This window comes from Hippopotamus amphibius, chromosome 6, assembly GCF_030028045.1.
Source record: "Hippopotamus amphibius kiboko isolate mHipAmp2 chromosome 6, mHipAmp2.hap2, whole genome shotgun sequence".
Taxonomy (NCBI): domain Eukaryota; kingdom Metazoa; phylum Chordata; class Mammalia; order Artiodactyla; family Hippopotamidae; genus Hippopotamus; species Hippopotamus amphibius.
This window is the reverse complement of record NC_080191.1, coordinates 39,662,233-39,680,841: the sequence shown is the minus strand read 5'-3', so window position 1 is coordinate 39,680,841 and position 18,609 is coordinate 39,662,233. Positions and strand designations below refer to the sequence as shown.

The 18,609-nt window shown below is 36.9% G+C and overlaps 1 long non-coding RNA gene across 1 annotated transcript in view; it reads right to left on the bottom strand.

Moving 5' to 3' along the window:
* The window catches only part of LOC130855740 (uncharacterized), a 51,825-nt gene that overhangs the window by 11,618 nt on the left and 21,598 nt on the right, over nucleotides 1-18,609 (bottom strand). The gene's annotated exons all lie outside the window — the stretch shown is intronic.

Genomic DNA, 18,609 nt, shown 5'->3' with positions numbered 1-18,609 from the left:
ACATTGGGGGGGAGGGGGGAGGTACAAACATCCCCATGAAAAGTGCTGAAAGAGAAAATCGGAAATGAGGGGAGGTGGGATTCAGAGAGATGGGAAGTGTGGCTCAGAATGCAGGAGTCAACAACTGTCAAAACTCAAAAAAGCACTCATCAGAGGGTGGCCATGTGTCGAGGTTTGCCTATCGTATTCCTAGTTGACAACTGTTATCCTAGTGTAATTATTAAAATCCCCATTTCAGTCGCAAAAGTGTTTCAGTTTTTGTGATAAACATCATCACCTTGACTAGATATTTGAAACATCACATAATGAAAAAATTATGCTCATATATGTATATATATATACATAAAATAATATGACTGTATTTCATTCAGGGTGAAAGTTTATGGTAAGTAAAATATAATGAATAGAAACTAGCATAAAAACCAATCACATAAAATGTAAGGTAGCCTGGATTTCATTGATCATCTCTTTATTTGGCTGACTGTGGCCATTATTTTATTTCAAGAATATAAAATTACTCAGAAAGTCCTGATTTCATTTTCTCAAATCCTATTTTCCCCATGACACAATGGAATTTTTAGAAGTCTAACTCTGTTTTTAATGGAAGGCACCACCACGCTCTTCTGCTCCTTCAAACAGCTGTGTGTAAACTCCATTCTTGAACACCAATCCCCTAAATTTGCAAAGCCTTTGGAATCCTTTGGATCAAAGCATCTTTTAACTGTGCATTTCTATTATTAATTTGGATGTGAATTTGAAAGTTTGCCTGGTGGGTGGAATTGAATTGCACTGCTGATTTTATTAAGCTGATCAAACTTCAGTATCTTGTAGTAATTCTTTTCTATCGACTGTTCAGGATAAACAGATGCTCAAACTAATCCCAGAAAATACCAAGTAATAACTTTTCATTTCAGTGCGGGCCATGACAGGCACAGGTGAGGAAAGCTAGCCACTCACAGGCTATCCTGCTGCTCAAAGCAGCCAGAGATCTCTCTAGAATCTCATCGTTATTACTACAACAGATGCCCCAGTTTGGGAAACAGTTGGAATTTTTCCTTGTCTGGAGAAGCTATAAACATTCATTTTGTATCCTGGTACATAGGAACTACTACTCGTTATAAAATAATGATCAATGAACATACACTTTGGTATTGTTTTCAGTTTTGTTTAGCAAGTTTTTTTACACAATTTAGCTAAATTTATATAGTGTGGCACTTAGAGAGTTTTTAAAAATATTTATTGAAAAAAATAAAAAATAAAAGTAAAATATTTGTTGAACGGAAAGACTGTTATCCACCTATTTCCCCTAAAAAGAACTTGAGAGAGCTTATAATGAAAGTCACTTATCAACTCTTTTGAGTGAAATGAGGTTATATTTTTGAAAATTGTTCTCAGTTTGACAGATTTTAGTAATTATCACTATAATAATAGTAATAATAATTATTATTATTATCACAGTCATCATTCCAACAGTTAAAGATGAAAAATCACATAATAAAGGAGTTGGGCAGAGGTCATCATACCAAAATAATAAAGAAGTAACTCAGTGCCATCCTCAAAGTACTTGGCCAGATTTCGATCCTAGTTATTTCTGTGATCCCTGTTTACTGAGTATGATGTCTTAAACTACTGTGGATCAGGGTTCTCTTATTTCTGTTCCTGGTTCTATTAACTCACTAATTATGTGACTATAGAGAAGCCACTTAACTTGCTGAGTCTCATTTTTTTTGTATTTATAAAATGCTGCAGTTATCTGCTCCTCTTTGATCCCATAAGACCTTATAGTTACCTCTGTTATCAGAGCTGAGATATAGCACGTGCTGGTCTAAACTTCTTACATGTATTAACTCATTTAATCTTCGCAAACACTACGTAAGTTTTCCCCATTTCCTCCTGGTCTCCCTCCCTTTTTTCCTTCTTCCTTTCCTCCCTTTCTTCTTTCCGTATCAAATTTATGCCCTTTCCAAAGCCACACTGTTATTAAGAAACAGAGCCAGGATTTGAACTCAAGCAAATTAGTGCCAAAACCCAAACTCTAACCACTATTTTCCATCTTACTTTATTTTATTTCATTTTAATTAATTGGCTACATATCCCTCTTCACCACTAGAATGATATCTCCTTATGGCCAAGCACCATATTTTTATTAATCTTTTATATTCCTCATCCTCAAGTATTTTGCTGATACCTGGCACATTGTAGATATGCCATCTATTTGTCAAATGTGTAGATGAATATTTGCCTGGTATCTCAAAGCAATATTATTCCTGTGATTAGATTATGTTATGTTGCAATGATGAGGGAATTTTGCAGTTGAATTAAGGCCCTAAATCTGTTGACTTTGAGTTAATCAAAAGAGAGATTGCCTTAGGTAGCCCTGACTTAGAGGAGATTTTTAAGACTCAAAGCAGCGGCAAACTTCCCACTGGCCTTAAGAAGTAAACTACCAGGATATGTAGAATTACATGACAGGAAATGGCAGATGGTCTCTAGGAGCTGAGGGCTTCAGTTCTACGTCACAAGCACTGAATTCTGCCACAACTAGTGAACTTGGAAGACAACCTTGAGCCTTAGACAAAATCATAGCCATGTCTGACACCTTGATTTTAGCTTGGTGAGATCCTGAATAAAAGATTTAGCTAAATCCCACAGCCAGACTCCTGACCCATGGAAACTGCCATAATAAATGTGTATATTGCTTTTAGCTGCTGAGTTTGTCATAATTTGAAGTGAACAAAAAGAAACGCATCCAGGACACTCGTTTAACTAGAGCTAAAGTTTCCGTTTTGTTGAATTCCTAGAGTTTGCATGCTACAGTGATGGAAAACATAAAGACAGAAAGGAAAGTGCTGCGAGTGATGCAACTGGAATAAAACCTGCTTGTTGAAAATCTGTTCATATTTCTTCTACCCTCGGCTTTGCTTTGGACGTCAAATGCTGGGAATTCTGTGACTCCTCCCCCGCAGTTTGTGGCACCCATCGTCATTGTCCGTACAAGTTTCCATCATTTTATTTTTTCCCTCTTTATCCCCCCTTTTCCCCTCCCTTCCACTGGCACCCTCTTTAACGTTTTGATATGTCTTTGGCTATGTAATGATCCCCCTAAAATATGGTGTTACTGAGCTTTGTATGTGTGTGCCCTTACTTTATATAAATGGTGTTGTGTAATAGTTCTCATTCTAGTTCTAATTTTATTCTCTTAAGCTTGTGATTTTAAGATCTAGCCACCTTAACCCTACTCATTTTTTGTTTCTGTCGAGTGTTGCTGAAAACACACCTACCACGTATCTATTTCCCTAGTTTGGGGGCCTCCAGGGAGCTTCCAACTCTTCTCCCACTCACAATACCGTGACAAACATCTTCAAATGTGCCTTCATATGGACGTGTTCTAGAGAAGTAGTTGAGTGGTATTGATGGATCACAGAGAATGCACTTAATTTTTACAGAGTGCTGTCATTTTGCTCTCCAGAATGGCTAGTTTACATCCCAACCAATGGTGCATGAGAATTCCTACTTCCCCACAATCTTACCAAAACTTAGTATCATATGATTCCCTGGTTTATTTAATGTGACAGGTGTAAAATCTTGTCTCATTAATCTTTGTTTCACCTTCTGTGCTGTGCCAATTCATTTACTTTGCCTTTCTCTCTTTCTTTCTTCCTTTCTTCCTTTTTCTTTCCTTCTTCGTTTCCTTCCCCTTTCCTTCTTTCTTTTCTTTCTCCTCTTTTTCTTTCTTTCTTTTTTTCTTTCTTTCTTCCTTCCTTCCTTCCTTTCTTTCTTTCTTCCTTCCTTTCTTTCTCTCTCTCTCTCTCCCTTCCTTCCCCTTTTACTCCTTCTTTCTCCGTTTCCTCCTCTCCCTGTCTCCCTCCCTCCCTCCTTTTCTCCTTCCCTCCCTCCCTTATTTCATTTCTCTTCTTTCTCTTTTTGTCCTGATTTGCAGAAGTTTCTTATGCATCCAAATATTAATCTATTCTTCTAGTTATTATAAATATCTTCTCTAAACCTATCACCTGTTGCATCCTTAATTTTGACGTGCCAATTTTTTTCTTATGATTTGAGACTTTGGGGTCTTTTGTAAAGTGTTCCCCACCCCAGTATCACGACAATTTTGTCCTCTCACATTTAGTAATTTATTGTATTTGGAATTTATTTTTATATGCAATGTAAGACACACACTTTCGTTTTTCTCTCTGCAATGATCTAGTTACCCCCAACGTATACAATTAGCAAACTATTGTTTCCCCACTCATTTGTGGCACCATTTTTTAATCCTATATCAACTACAATCAGTGCAGATTAACTTCTGAACTATCTATTCTGCTATATTGTTCTGTTTATTTCTGTGCTAGTGCCACACTAATTTTTCAAAAAAATAATAACTATGTAATATGATTTAAGTCTGGGTCCCTAAGAAACAGATGCCAAAATGGGAGGAGGGGACTGGAAGCTGGGAGAGCCATCAGACCATAACTCCACTGGGTGGCTAAAACAACAAATATTTATTTCTCAGAGTTCTGGAGTCTGGGATGATAGCAGATCTGACGTCTAGTGAGGACCCACTTCCTGGTTTGCAGATAGCCATCTTCTCTTATATCCTCACATGGCAGAAGGTAGAGAGAGGAAGCAAGCCCTCTCATGTCTCTTCCTATAAGAACACTACTCCCACTCATGAGGACTTCACCTTCATGATATAATTACCTCCCAAAGAGCCCACATCCAAATACCATCACACTAGGGCTTAGGCTCATCTTGTGAATTTTGGGGTACACAAATGTTCAATCCATTGCACCTGCTGTGTTAGTACTTGACTGGAAGAAAGTGTTCTTGGAAACAAGCGTGGCAGTGGATTTCAGAATGCAGCAGCTGAGAGCTGGGTCAATCACATTTACTGATCAGAGATCTGAAAGGTGCATCCTCTCACTACCAACCACAGTCCTCATGTGGATTCAAAAGTGAGTGTTCTTTTCAAGACTGAAAGCAATTCTCAAATCACTATTTTTTTTCAAATAAATTTTTAGAGTAAGTTTGTCAAGTTCTTCAAAATAGCCTAGTGAAATTTATATTGGTATTGTATTGAACTTTTAGATTAATCTGAGGAGAATTTATATCTTTAAAATGTTAAACTTTCTCATTCACAAACACATCATACCACTTTATTTATTCAGGTGTTCTTTTAGGTAGCTCAGTAGATTTAAAAATTTTCTCTATACAAGCCATGTGGTTAAATTTTAGAAACTTTAGAAGACTGATAGCTGTTGCCAAGACTATTCATCATTTATTTATCTGGTTTATTACTCAACACATAACTGTTACTTTTTTGTGTATTACACATAAGTAACAATCTATTTTTTTTGTTCAAACTCGGTCCTTATGGTTTTCATCTCCACCCTTTAAGTGGAGAAGCCTCTTTTAAAAAAATAATCTTGTTAACAGTAATACACTTTCTCTACCTACTTTCAAATGTTTTTGAATGTGTGAAATGAGCTGAAGCATTTTGTAAATGGAAATGTGCTAAATAGACTAGAGTCTTCACAGGGCCCAGAAGAAAGTGGGTGCTTAAGAAATTCTTGCAGACTGTAGGTGGAAGGGAATGTTAGTATATTACTATAATATATCAATATTTGCATTTTCTGTCACCCAAACTCTCTAGTCCTTCTTCAACTACATACTGGCCATATTCACTTGAATTCCTCAGACTCAATATCCATCATGATATTCCTGTAAGTGAATAGTGCCCTTTTCTAACTAATTTGCCACAGTAATTTACATTTAATAGGAGTTCTACATACATGAATGATATCTGCCTCCTAGGACATATCTCAGCTTTACAAACGAAGGGTGAAAATATCCTTCTTGTGTAGGTTCAAATAAATATCTCCGATAGTACCTTCAAATACAACTTCAAATCTAATGAAGTGTACCATCACCTACCTGCTGCAGGCTCAGCAACAATAAAGCTGGAAGTGAACAAGGATGCTAGGTAGATCTCTAATCAGTGCAAATCATGACTCTGAGGTACTAAAAAATTCCTTCTAAGTGTAATACAAGAAATATGTTTGTTTAAAATTCATAGAACTTCACCATGTCCTTTAATTTTATTAATTTATTAATGTGGTTTCAAATCAATTTATGCAAATCAATAAAATTATTTTGAAATATGTATAATCAATAAGTAACAACAGCCTCCCACTCTTAACGCAAAAATTGACGTTTTCTGGTTCCCTCTACTGTTAATTTGACATAATACAACTATTTTTATCATTGACTTTGGTTGTTTTTCTAGGTTCTGGAAATATTCAATTTTCGTTCCCCTCCTAAAATATTTCCCTACAAGTTTTAGGCCGTCTATTGGCCACTTTTCTTCTGCTCAATAAAGACTCAGGAACAGTGTCTGCCTAATCCCTATCACCATATAAATAGGCAATAAAGAATTTACAGCAAGGGCAAATCTTATGGGGAAAATATTTAAAAGATCATTAAAGTAATTATTCCCTGGAAGCCAAGGTAATTGTTTTAAAATCAGATTTCTCAAATCAGATGGCTATTGAATGAGTGTAAAGTTGAGAGAGTTAAGCACAAAGTATGTCTTTGACACGGCATTTAGCAGTTTTTCAAAAAGGTGGTTTAGATTTCATTGTGAAATCATCCAGATGAAACGACATACATCGTGTTATTGGGTTTACCACTGGGCTGAAGATAGAGGTGTACAATTCTCCTCTGGTGTGCTTGACTTGCTCTGAGTTGTTGGTCAAGTCAACTTTCTTGATAGCTCAATTTTTAGGTTTTTTGGTTTATATTGTACTTGTCACCCACTCGGGGAAGCTCTAGCTGAAAAATAGGAAACCCAATCTGGTTCACTGAGGCTCCTCAGTAACTATATACTTCCCACCCTGGCTTTATGTATGCAGACAAGCTCATTTGGGTCCTTGTTGATCGGGAATTTGGGACACCATGGATGGCCCCATGGTAACCCTCGCGGTTGTAAATAAACCTTCTGTGCTACAAATGGGAGGAGGCTGAGACAGAGAGGAACACTAAGCAGCTGCATCTTCCTCACTGGGGGAACGACTTAACGAATAAAGAATGTTGAATAAGGCACTTGGGAAATACAGGAGAACATGTAAGTGCCGGATTATCAGAAAGATTACTTATTAACAAAACCTAAGTTGTCAATCACAAAAACTCAGGATATGATAATTTACGTATTTACTGCCAATAAAAATGTAACCAAAACCCTAGTGTTGATGGATTAAATTACATTGGAAGGTGTATTCATTTTCTACTGCTCCCATAACAAATTGCCAAATTTAGTGGCTTTAAAACAACATAGATTTATTTTCTTGTGGTTCAGTAGGTCAAAAGTCTGCATGGGTTGACTGGTTTCTCTGCTCTGGGTCTCATAAGGTCAAAATCAAGTTTCTGCCATCGTGGCTCCGACCTGGAGGCTCTAGAAAAGATTTTTCCAGACTCGCTAAAGTTGTAGGCAGAATTCAGCTGTGGAATTAAAGTGCCATTTCCTTGCTGCCTGTTGGGGGTCATTCTCATTTTCTAGAGGCTGCCCACATCCCCTGGTTCATGGCCTCCCTCATTTTCAAAGTCAGCAAGAGTGGTTGGTCTTCCCACTTTTCAAATCTCTTTGACCTCTGCTCCTGCCTCATCTGTAAATTCTCTGCTTTTAAGGACTCATGTGATTAGATTAAGCTCATCTGGCTAATCCAGAATGGTGTCTCCCTTTAATTATATCTGAACGTCCATTTTGCTATATACCGTAACACAGTCACAGGCTCCAGGCATCAGGGTGTGGCCATTTTTGGAGGCCCTCAGGCAGGCCACAGAAGGTAAATTATAATGGCTAAGTCATTCTCTGGGATCTGGTTTGTGGGCATCCCCTTTTTAGCATGACCAGGAAGAGGCAACATGTTTGGGGAGGAAATTCATTATATGATGTTTCCAATGGACACCTCATCTATGACTCACCCTCCAGTTGAGGGCAGAGTTCAGCAGCCTTTATAGTCTATTTACTCCCAGTGGTCATGTCAGAGATCAGGGGGCTTCAAATATGCACAAGACCAAACAGAGGATGTGCTCATTCAGTGGATTTTGCAGGTTTTGGTCTCTGAAACACTTTAGTGTTATTGCTCAAAACTCAATAACCCAATCTCTGTCTTTGGTGCCCACATCGATGTAAAATTAAATTGCTAAAATGGATTTTTAATTGATAACTTGTAAAATAAAATGAAAATGGGCAGCTATCCAAACAGAACGCTTAGCTTCCTATATGACTTTGGTTTAAAAAAGTGCTTCTTACACTAGGTCTTTTGTGCCCCCTTGAACTCAGAGGTACCAAAAAGCTAATGAAAATTTCTATTATTTAAACTAGCTTGAGAAACAGAAATGGATTTATTAGAAGGTAAGTTCCCCAAGGACAAAGATGGAGGATTTTATTCACTGATATATTTTCAGGTCCTAGCATAGGATAAGCATTCGGGCAGTATTTGTTGAATGAATGAATGAAGAATGAATAAGAGAAATACATGTGTTATTATCACATATAAATTAAATGAATCTGGACAATCCACCATGACCTTGCTTTTCTGTGTTTGTAAAGAAGTGAATCTGATATCAAAATAAATGCATATAAAGATATATATTTAATGGAGGTCTTTGCATAATTGTCTTAATCAAAGTTTATTATAGATATATTATTACAATATGACAACCTCTGTGACTAAATAGTATAAACTGAATTGGCTAAATGCATGAATGAAAAAGTGTTTGATGATACTGAGACTCGGAATGATATGTGTTAACAGGATGAATCTACGTTTAAATATTTTACCAGCACTTCTTCGTGATCATTATTTCAAATCTCTGTACCTATAAAACTATTTCCAGCAACTATTAAATGCAGCAAAATTTCTGTTTTAAAAATACATGGAAAAGAGAAATTGAAAGCAATATGCTAAAATATTAATGGTGATAAGGCCATGGATGATTATTTAGTTTATAATTATAAATAAATACCATGAACATATGAGCACATTTTACTTTTTTAGCCAGAACACAATATCCTCCACCAAAGAGCAAAGTCTTGGCACCCTCTCTGACCCCACTGACACTGTTTCCTAATGGTCATTAAGGTGGTAAAAGAGGCAAATGGATAATTTCACAGACATCACAGAACTGAGAGGCAAACTATAAAAAGAAATAAATCAAGATTTGACATGCTAATAAAATTTTTCACAGCTTACACCTCCTTCCATATTAATTTTTATGTTAATGTTTTAGATATTCAAAACCGTTGTGAATTGGAGGAAAATAACTACAAGATAGAAGGAATTAGTTAATGATTTTAAGGGCTTGTACTTCTTAAGTTCTATGAGTTTGACAGACTCCCTACAAATTGGCCAAAAAAACATCCACAAGGCAGGCGACCGGGCAAGTTTCCACTCATTCTGCTTTTCCTCCTTGCATCTGTTAAAGTGGAAAAAACTACCTTACATTCTTCTGGGGGTATCCTTGCTTTCCTTTTTTGGGCATTCCTCTATGGAAGTCTGTATAAATAGAAAATAATTATCAGAAAATCAAAGGTTTTAAAGTTTACAAAATCTTCTTACTAGTACAGACTAAAGTTTGCATCCCTCAAGAGTAAACAGGGTGTGAGAATGTGGACTGTGAAGCAGTTATATTCAGTAAAATAAGGTCTGTGACCAGTTTCTATGCAGAATAAACTAGTTAAGTTGAAGGGGAAGATGCAAGAGTGTCTGGAGTGTCACCTCCTCCCAGAGACTCATCAACAACATAGAGCTATTGTGTCAACAGGGAAAAGTGTTAGACTTGAGAGTCACAGCCACTAAAGAAAGAGTGTAATCCACACTACCTTATGTACAATTACTTGGAGCTTTTAAAATAATGAAGTGGGCAGTTCATAGGTTATAGTTCATTCTGTTTCCGAAGAACAATTCCGAAAACTAACAAAGCCACACAGAAAAAAAAAAACAAAACAAAAAACAGAGCCAGAAATATGACCTGTACACACTTAAATTGTATATTTGCTTTTCTTCTGAACTTTAAAGGATTTAAAAGAATGTTTACATCCTAGCTTCTGGGCATATATATTTTTTCAGGAGTCTTCAAACGGAAGGAAATATTTTGAAAAACTGTGAATATAATTTGATATGGGATGCATTTAACAGCTGGAAGGATTTCACACTTAAAACCCAATTTACAAAACTTTGCAGCTGGCATTGTTTCAATTCTAGTCCTGGAAGTCATAATTTCCCAAAGATTTTTTTTCTCAACTTGAAAATTATTTGTATAAGGAACATATATCATTTCAAAAATGAAGTTATCATAGCTGACTTTGGCCAGGCATAAATAAATAACTTCAAGAAGAAATGTCTGAGAGCATTATTCACTCCCACTGAAATCCAACAGTCAGTTTCAGTTCTTAATGGTCAAAATTCTTTTTTGCAAGCAAATAGTCTATGCTTTCACATTCCCTAGCCTTAATTAGCAGAAGAAACCAGCTACTTTGTTAAAAATTCAAATACGGAATTTCAATATGATAAATAGTAATAATAAAGAATGGAAACAAACTTAATTTTGTTCTAATTGTGTGTGTATTTTGGGGGTGATGTGGGGGATGGTTAGAATAATAGTGAGATTAAGATAAAGAGAGTCAGAGGAACTGGAGTGGGTTTGTTTTTACTTGTAAGAATAAGGAAGGAAAAGAATGGTAGGGGAACTATGTCCAATGTCTTATAATAACCTATAATGGAATCTGTAAAAGAATATATATTTTCTGAATCACTTTGCTTTATACCTGAAACTAACACATTGTAAGTTAACTATACTTCAATTTTAAAAAATGGTAAAAATAAAATTAAAAAAATAAAAATAAATGGCAACCCAAGAGACTAACAGCAGGGAAGTAAACACACCCCACGCAGCTATTGGTATTATCAGCTGGTTTGCTCACAGGTGCTGTGCTCCCTGAACACTGGAAGACTGATGGACAGTGAAAAAAGGGGACACGGTATTCTTCCCTTCACAGGCTCCTCTTGGTGAGGCCTCCCAGCCAGAGCTTCCTTCTATGCATCCAGATTTCTCTAGATTCAAGGAACGGGACCAAAGCTTGGAGTCCATTTTCAAACTGTAATTTGATGCAGCTCCAAAGAAATTACAGAATTGCCAGTAATACAGCCGTCATCATGAGGCATCAAGTTGTCTCAGCCTTGCCTGTACTCACTGAAACTTCTCACTTTGCTCCATAAACCATGCCCTTAAACACGATTCGGGATTCCATTTTGAACCTCACATTATGACATAAATTTGGCTTGCTGTTCTTTCGTTTAGCAACTATATTCAAGTGTTTTCTTTAAAGAAATTTTGAGGTTTTAATCTTATGAGAAGTACTGCAGCATGGTGGAAATGACAGGTATCTGAGAGTCAGACAGAATGTTTGTGTCCTGGTACTGCAATTTACTAGCTGTGTGACTGAGCAAATTACTATGCCTCTCTGAGATTCGAGCTACTCATTTGCAAGGTATTGCACTGGATTATGGTAAAGATATAGTGATATACAGCTGACCCTCGAACAGTATGGGTTTGAACTGTGGGTGCGTTTATACGTAGATTGTTTTCAATAAATATAGTACCTGTATTTTTATTTCACAGATCTTTAAATTAAATGTGGGGAAAAGTTTGCGTTCAATTAGAGATCATGACATGTGGACTCAAAAGAACCAGTGTTTAGCAGAAACAGACTCACAGATATAGAAAACAAACTTATGGTTACCAAAGAGGATAGCAGGTGGTGGGGGAGAGATAAATTAGGATTTGGGGATTAACATATACACACTACTATATATAAAATGGGTAAACAAGGAATTACTGTATAGCATAGGGAACTATATTCAATATCTTCTAATAACCTATAATGGAAAAGAATCTGAAAAAAATATAGATAGATATGTATAACTGAATCACTTCACTGTGCACTTGGAACTAACAGAACACTGTAAATTAACTATACTTCAATTAAACAAAAACAAAAAAAGAACTAGTGTTTGCCCCTGATTCTATCCAAACCATTTCAGCTTCTGCGTTGGGAGTCATTTACCAGTTCCTTTGTTTTTGAGGCAGAGATAACAATACTCAAATTTTCAGCTGTGTGAAGGTCAACACCCCTAACCCCTGTATTGTTAAGGGTCAACTGTATATATTCATATATATGACATACATACCCATGAAATGGCACCTGGAATAATGCAGAAAAGAGGATGAAGTTTCCATAAATCAATATTTCTAATCCTTTGTCTCAGTGCTGCACCAAGCTTTCAAGTTTTGTAAAAAGTACCTACAGAATTATAAAAATAATTAAAAAATTTATTTTAACATTTAAAAAGCTAGCTGTATGTGTTACTGTAGCTCTCATTTTGAAAGAAATGAGGCAACAGAACTAAAGCAAACAAATCAATGTGAATTTTGTATCAATTGTTGAAAGTATGGTATAAATTGTATAAAAGAAGTAGTCTAAAAGAAGTAGTAGTACTGTAGTTGTATTATGGTCTAAAAGAAGTAGTATAAAAGTAGTCTAATAGATATATTTCCTACAGAAAACTGAAGATGGGACCACTGAAGCCCTGTTTGATTGCAGGGTAGGGTTTGGTGTTTCTTTTTAATGCCTAAAGTCTGGTTCTATTAGTGAATTATGTTGAATATCAAGAAAAGGGTAACTTATCCTTTATCCTGGACCTGCCCTTCTGCAACTGGTGCAAGCTGAAGGCCTAGAATATTTCAAAATATTATCTCTTATCACTCCACTACTCACTTTAAACAAAATCTCTGGCCACAGGCCTAATTAAATACATGGAAATCTGTTGTGCCCCTAGTGGTGTTCTACTTAATTCCTGGCTAGCTACCATGAGCTGTACCGTGAAAACAAGTTTACACAAGATTACAAAATCTGCTTATCCCTGTTTTGTTTTAACACCTGTGAAAAAAATACAAGACTGTCATGTGGCACACAAAAGGCTCAGGTGTCTCCCTGTTTAGAAGCTGGCAGTCCTGCACAGCAAGAGGAAATAAGGTTGTAATATTAATAAACACCTGCCAGAACTATGATACTCATTGGCTCCATCCCAGCGAACTAGTTAATCAACTAAACCTAACAAAACAATTGTCTAAACCCAAAGGCAGTGTGTGTTACCACATGGCTCTGAGTCTTCCCTGCGATAAAACACGAGACGTCCGTGTACTGTACTGCTCTGTAAAGCAGGAGAGCAGAGTGATTCCCTGAGCAGGCAGTTAAAAATAACAACAGTAATAACAGCACAGTTTCTACGTGCCAGGCACCATTGTGGGTGGATTCCAGGGATCCTGCACTGAATGGGAAAATAAAGGCCTCTGCTCGCACGCCGGTCACATTCTGGTGGGAGAGACAGACCACAAACAATAAGCTCCGTGGTTTCCTTTCCTGTTACTCTCATCACCCTGCTCATTCCCCTTAGAGTATTTGTCAGTGAGATGGAGAATCAGGGGGGTGAGTAGAGGACAGATGGGGCAGAGCAAGGGCTACCTTAAAGTATCAATAGATGGAAAACAGATCCGGCTGAAGATGAGACGTTTGAATAGACATCTGAAGGAGGAGAGGAAACCAGACCTGATAGAACGGGTGGAGATGGACTGCTCCATGATGAACACAGGTGCTCAGAGAGGTGGCACGAGAAAGCAGAGGCAGTCGTAGTCAAACCCATTTCTGACCAACTACAAATATGCTCTCTCCGTGATACCAGGGTGAATGCCTTCCACGGAGTAAAGAAAATTTGGATGACACTGCGGACATTCGTAATAATAGGTTTCTTTCCCTTCTTAGGTGTGTTAGCATTTTTTTATCAAGCCTTTAGCATGTGTGATCATCTCAGAGCATGTTCCTCGGGAAGGCTGTGAACCACCATAGCGATACTGCATTTTTTACCAAAACGTTGTTTCCACTTTATATTTGCAGGCCTTATTGCAAAGGTTTTGTTCCTTGGAATAGTCAAGTGTTTGGTATTTAAAGTAGCATGTAATGTATAAATCCCACTTCCGCACACAGATCAAATAGCTGAGAGGAAAGAAAATGCATCCGATTGTGGAGGAGAAAAAGAATAAGAAACTATGAGTTTAGAAAAATAGGCTGCTAACAAATAGATTTTACTAACTGGATAAAATGAGAAGATAAAATAGAAGGGAGTTATGCATATTGTTAGGTATAAGCTGCTTGAAGACAGGCTCTGTGGCCATTTTATCTGTTTCCCAGACTGTGTCTATCACAAAGAAAGACTTCAACAGACATTTGTTTAAAAAGAATGAAAAACGAGTGAGAGCCAAGCAACTGGCCAGCAAATGCATTCTAAGAAAAGAGAATGGTAATAAAACATTTCTACTATGTGGACACAAAGTACACAAAGAAATGCATAAATAACAAGTAAAGGAATCATGGAACAATTAAACAATGGCATTGCCCTCCTTTAGGAGAAAAGATAGTAAATACTAAATGAAAAAGCCAGATAATAATATCTTGTGCATCCAATAGTTGGGATGTACCTTCATGTTTCTTTATTATGTGAAATATTTAAGCTCCCCATCCCCCACTAAGAGAACTTTATTGCCTTTGCCCATATGAAGACAGCAGGATAAAAATAAGTTTTTAAAATATTACTACTCGTCTACTGAAGGCTTTTTGCTATGGGCAGCTGAAGAGTTAGAAGCTATGGAAATAGAAAGGAGAGATTGGAGACCCAAACCTGGTTTCTTTTATAATTCCCAGCTGGACTATTAGAACTGAATTAAAGAACTCTGCTGAATTATTCTGTTGGCATAAGTAAGTCTGGCCAGAGGTTCAGAAACAGAAACATATGGCACAGGGCACATGGGAGATCAGACAGAGGGCTGTGGCTTCACTCACAAGCACCCACGCACTCTTACACAGAAACACACATACACACACACACACACACACACGCACGGCTTTCTCACCGGTGGGTCAAGAAACTCTTCAAATTCTTCAAATTAGAAAAGACACGCCTAAGCACTTTAAATCAGAAATATTACAAGAACATTCTAAGAATAAATAAGCCATTTATCTAATGCCATGAATACTTAATGACACCATCATTTACCATTGTGTAAATATATCTGGAAATGAAAGACAATTGTAGTCTATTACAGCAGCATTACATGCCTCCTCTCTAGACTGAAACAAACAGTTTCAGACAAGAACTGGTTATCAAAATGTTTATTTTAATTTATTATTATAACGCTAGTGGTACACGATTCTATTATTTTAATCTGTAGCAAGATAGTATTAAAGGAGTGTTATCACTTACTCAAATAACTACTTGAAACATCAGATCTTAGAAAACTAAATCAGGGTTCAGGGGACCATCAAACCCATTGTTAATGAAATGTACAATTATGCATATGTTAGAAAACTGCTAAAAATTAAAGGCAAACTTAGTGGTGATAATAAAATGTGATAAATACATGATCAAACAAGTACAATAAAATGTTAATGGTAGAATCTAGGTAATGGGTACACAAGTGTTCACTATAAAGTTATGTCAGCTTTGCTGTATGTTTGAAATTTTTCTTAATAACGTAGGAATAGAAAATTTAGGAAACATTCAAAGTGATAACTAAGAGAAACGAGTTAATAACACAAAGACTCGGAAGGGTGAACCACTGCTGTGCAGGACCATGGCCCACAAGAGAGGCAGTGTAGCCCACTAGCTAAGAGCACAGTCTTTGAACTTAAACATTTACATCGAGAATCCAATCTCAGCTCTATTATTTACCAGCTGTGTAACCAGGCTGTAGTTACCCTGTAAGCCTCTCCTTTGGCATCGGGAAAATGGAACTGATATTGTCTACTTTACAAAATATGAACACAGAAAAGTCTTAATATCAAACATTATTCGCACTTGCCATTATTAACAATTATGAAAACACAACAAAATGCTACCAACAGGGGTATAGATTAACAAATTAGCTGCATAAATACTAGCCCCTTAAAAGATGCATAAAACACGCTAACAATACCATCCATCAGTTAAGTTGTTTTTTGTGCAAACAATGAAATACTCAAAGGTCCAACAGAGGTTTTTGCATATCTCACGTAACAAGAAGTCAAGAAGAAAATAGTTTCATGGTTGGTTAATTCAGCAGCTTAACAAGATCACGGTGCTGGGGGAGAATTTGGTTTCCTCTAAAACGGCTGCAGCAGCTTCAATCCTAACTCCTCAATATTACATCCAAAGGCAAGACTAAAAAGGAAGTTACTCCTTGCACATCTCTCTTGTGATCAGGGAGGAAGCATTTTCCCAGAAATCCTATGACATATTTACCCTTGTGTCTCATTAGCTAACAATAAATCACGTGTTCACCCATAAAAATTCACTGACAAAGGAAAAAGAATTGCAAAGATTGGCTTTGAACAGTCGTGGTTTATCCCCGGATTAGGACATGGGGCCCAGTTTCCCTCAGTACAGTACTGAAAAAAACAAACAAAACAAAAAAATACAGGGTTATGTTGGTAAGAAAAATGATGAGAATGGCCATTGGGTTGGCAATTAACCATTGTATGCTGTATATGGAAAAATATTAATCATCATAAAAACACAATACATGCTGATCACAATAACTATGTGACATAAAATAACAAGAACCTCTGTGACATAAGAGCATCTTTATGTCACAGAGGTTAAATTTACTAGGACTTTCTTCTGCAGCAAAGTTTCTACTAAAGTATTCCACACTGAAGTTCATTACTTGGTTAAACTATGCTACATGTGCCTTTAACTGAAAAGGATGGAAGATTTTTTAGGAAACGAGATTCACTTCTAAACAACAAATTATTCCTCTGTCAAAATGTCTCTGATAAACCAGAATGTACATTAATAATATGTTTGCTTTACATTTGTTTCTTCTGGGTAAATGTTAAATTAATAGGTTGGTCCCTATTATAAAATAAAAGCTTACAAATGCCTGTAGTGATGAAAAAGATTTTGGTTGCAGTGTGTGCCTTTATTAGTTACACCAAGAAACTGGACATAAATGGCTTAGTTTGGTTCAACCTTCTACCATAAAGATGCTCTATAAATAGAATGCGATATTCTGGACTGTGTTTGGTTAATGCAAAATATAGTTTATTACATTGAAGGGGACTATTTAAAAGGTTCTTAGAATTATGTTAATTAAGACTAAAATTTAAGTGGATCACACTGTCATTAGATGCTAGAAAGGTGGATGAAGTAGGAAAATGTACCTATGAAGCTTTTGGATAAACAAAGTTTTACATGAATAGGGAACCAGCAGCCCTTTGGAAAACATGCTGAAGGTCCCCAGCCGATAGCATTTTGTGAGCCTTGTATTCAGGCCAAAAATCTTTGAAAGTCCTTAGGGAACTACAGTACCTAAGTTTCAGCTAATTTAGCATCATTTAAACAGGGCCATGCTATGTATCTTAGGGTCTGGATTTCTTTATTTCCAATTATTTAATGGATTTATTGGAAAAACATCTATTTTTAAAATCTTATTAAAAAGGACCATGTGATTTTCTTCATTTTTATACTGAAAATACATGCTACTGCTTTGAATTAAATTCATTTCAAATCTACAAATATCTACTGAGTTCTTACCATTTGTAAACCTGTGTGCTAAGTGAGCTGGAAAAGCAAAGGAGCTTAAAACATACTTCAACTAAAATGTAAAAATGTCAAGTAACCTAGAACTGAGTTACGAGTATCCTCAAAAAATCTTTCTCTAAGATGTTTTGTCAGTAAAAGATTTTGGTGGGGGGTGGGGTAACCCAGCTCTGGGACAGAACATCAAACAGATAAAGGCAAGTAGAATAAAGGATGGGCATTGTAAGGAGACTCCCACTGTATCACACACATCTATATTACTCAAGAACTTTGCTTAACAGTGCACATGTGCTTCTTTGTAGTAAAGTGATAAACATTTTTTTCACCTTAATATTATTGAACACTAAGAATAATCAATCTACACTCATAAATGTCACACAACTTATAATGTGAGTGTTGTAGGCAGCCTTCAAGACGGCCTTATGATCCCGCCTTGTTGTATTCTTACCCTGTGTATTCCTCTCCCACATTGTACCAGGGTGGGTCCCTGCAGCCAACCAAATATGGCAGAAGGGAAGTATGTCACTTCTGAGATTAGGATATGGAAGACTGTGGCTTCCCTCTTGGGATTATCTCTATTTTTCTCTCTCTCTGATTACTTGGTGTGAGGGAAGCCAGCTGCCGTATCGAGAGGACACGTAGGCAGCCCTGCAGGGAAGCAGAGGTTCACGTGATGAGGAACTGAGGTCTGCCAGCCCCCACAGAGTTGAAACCAGATCCTCCAGCCCCAGCGGAACATTCAGATGACTGGACTCAGCCAACCTCTTGAGTGCAACCTCCTGTAAGAGCCACCTGGGTCAGAACCACCAGCAAAGCTCAGGAACTGTATGAGGTAATAAATGTTTGCTGTTTTAAGCGGCTTAGGTTGGGGTAATTTTTATGCAGTGGTAGATAACTAATACAATGTGCAATGTTATCT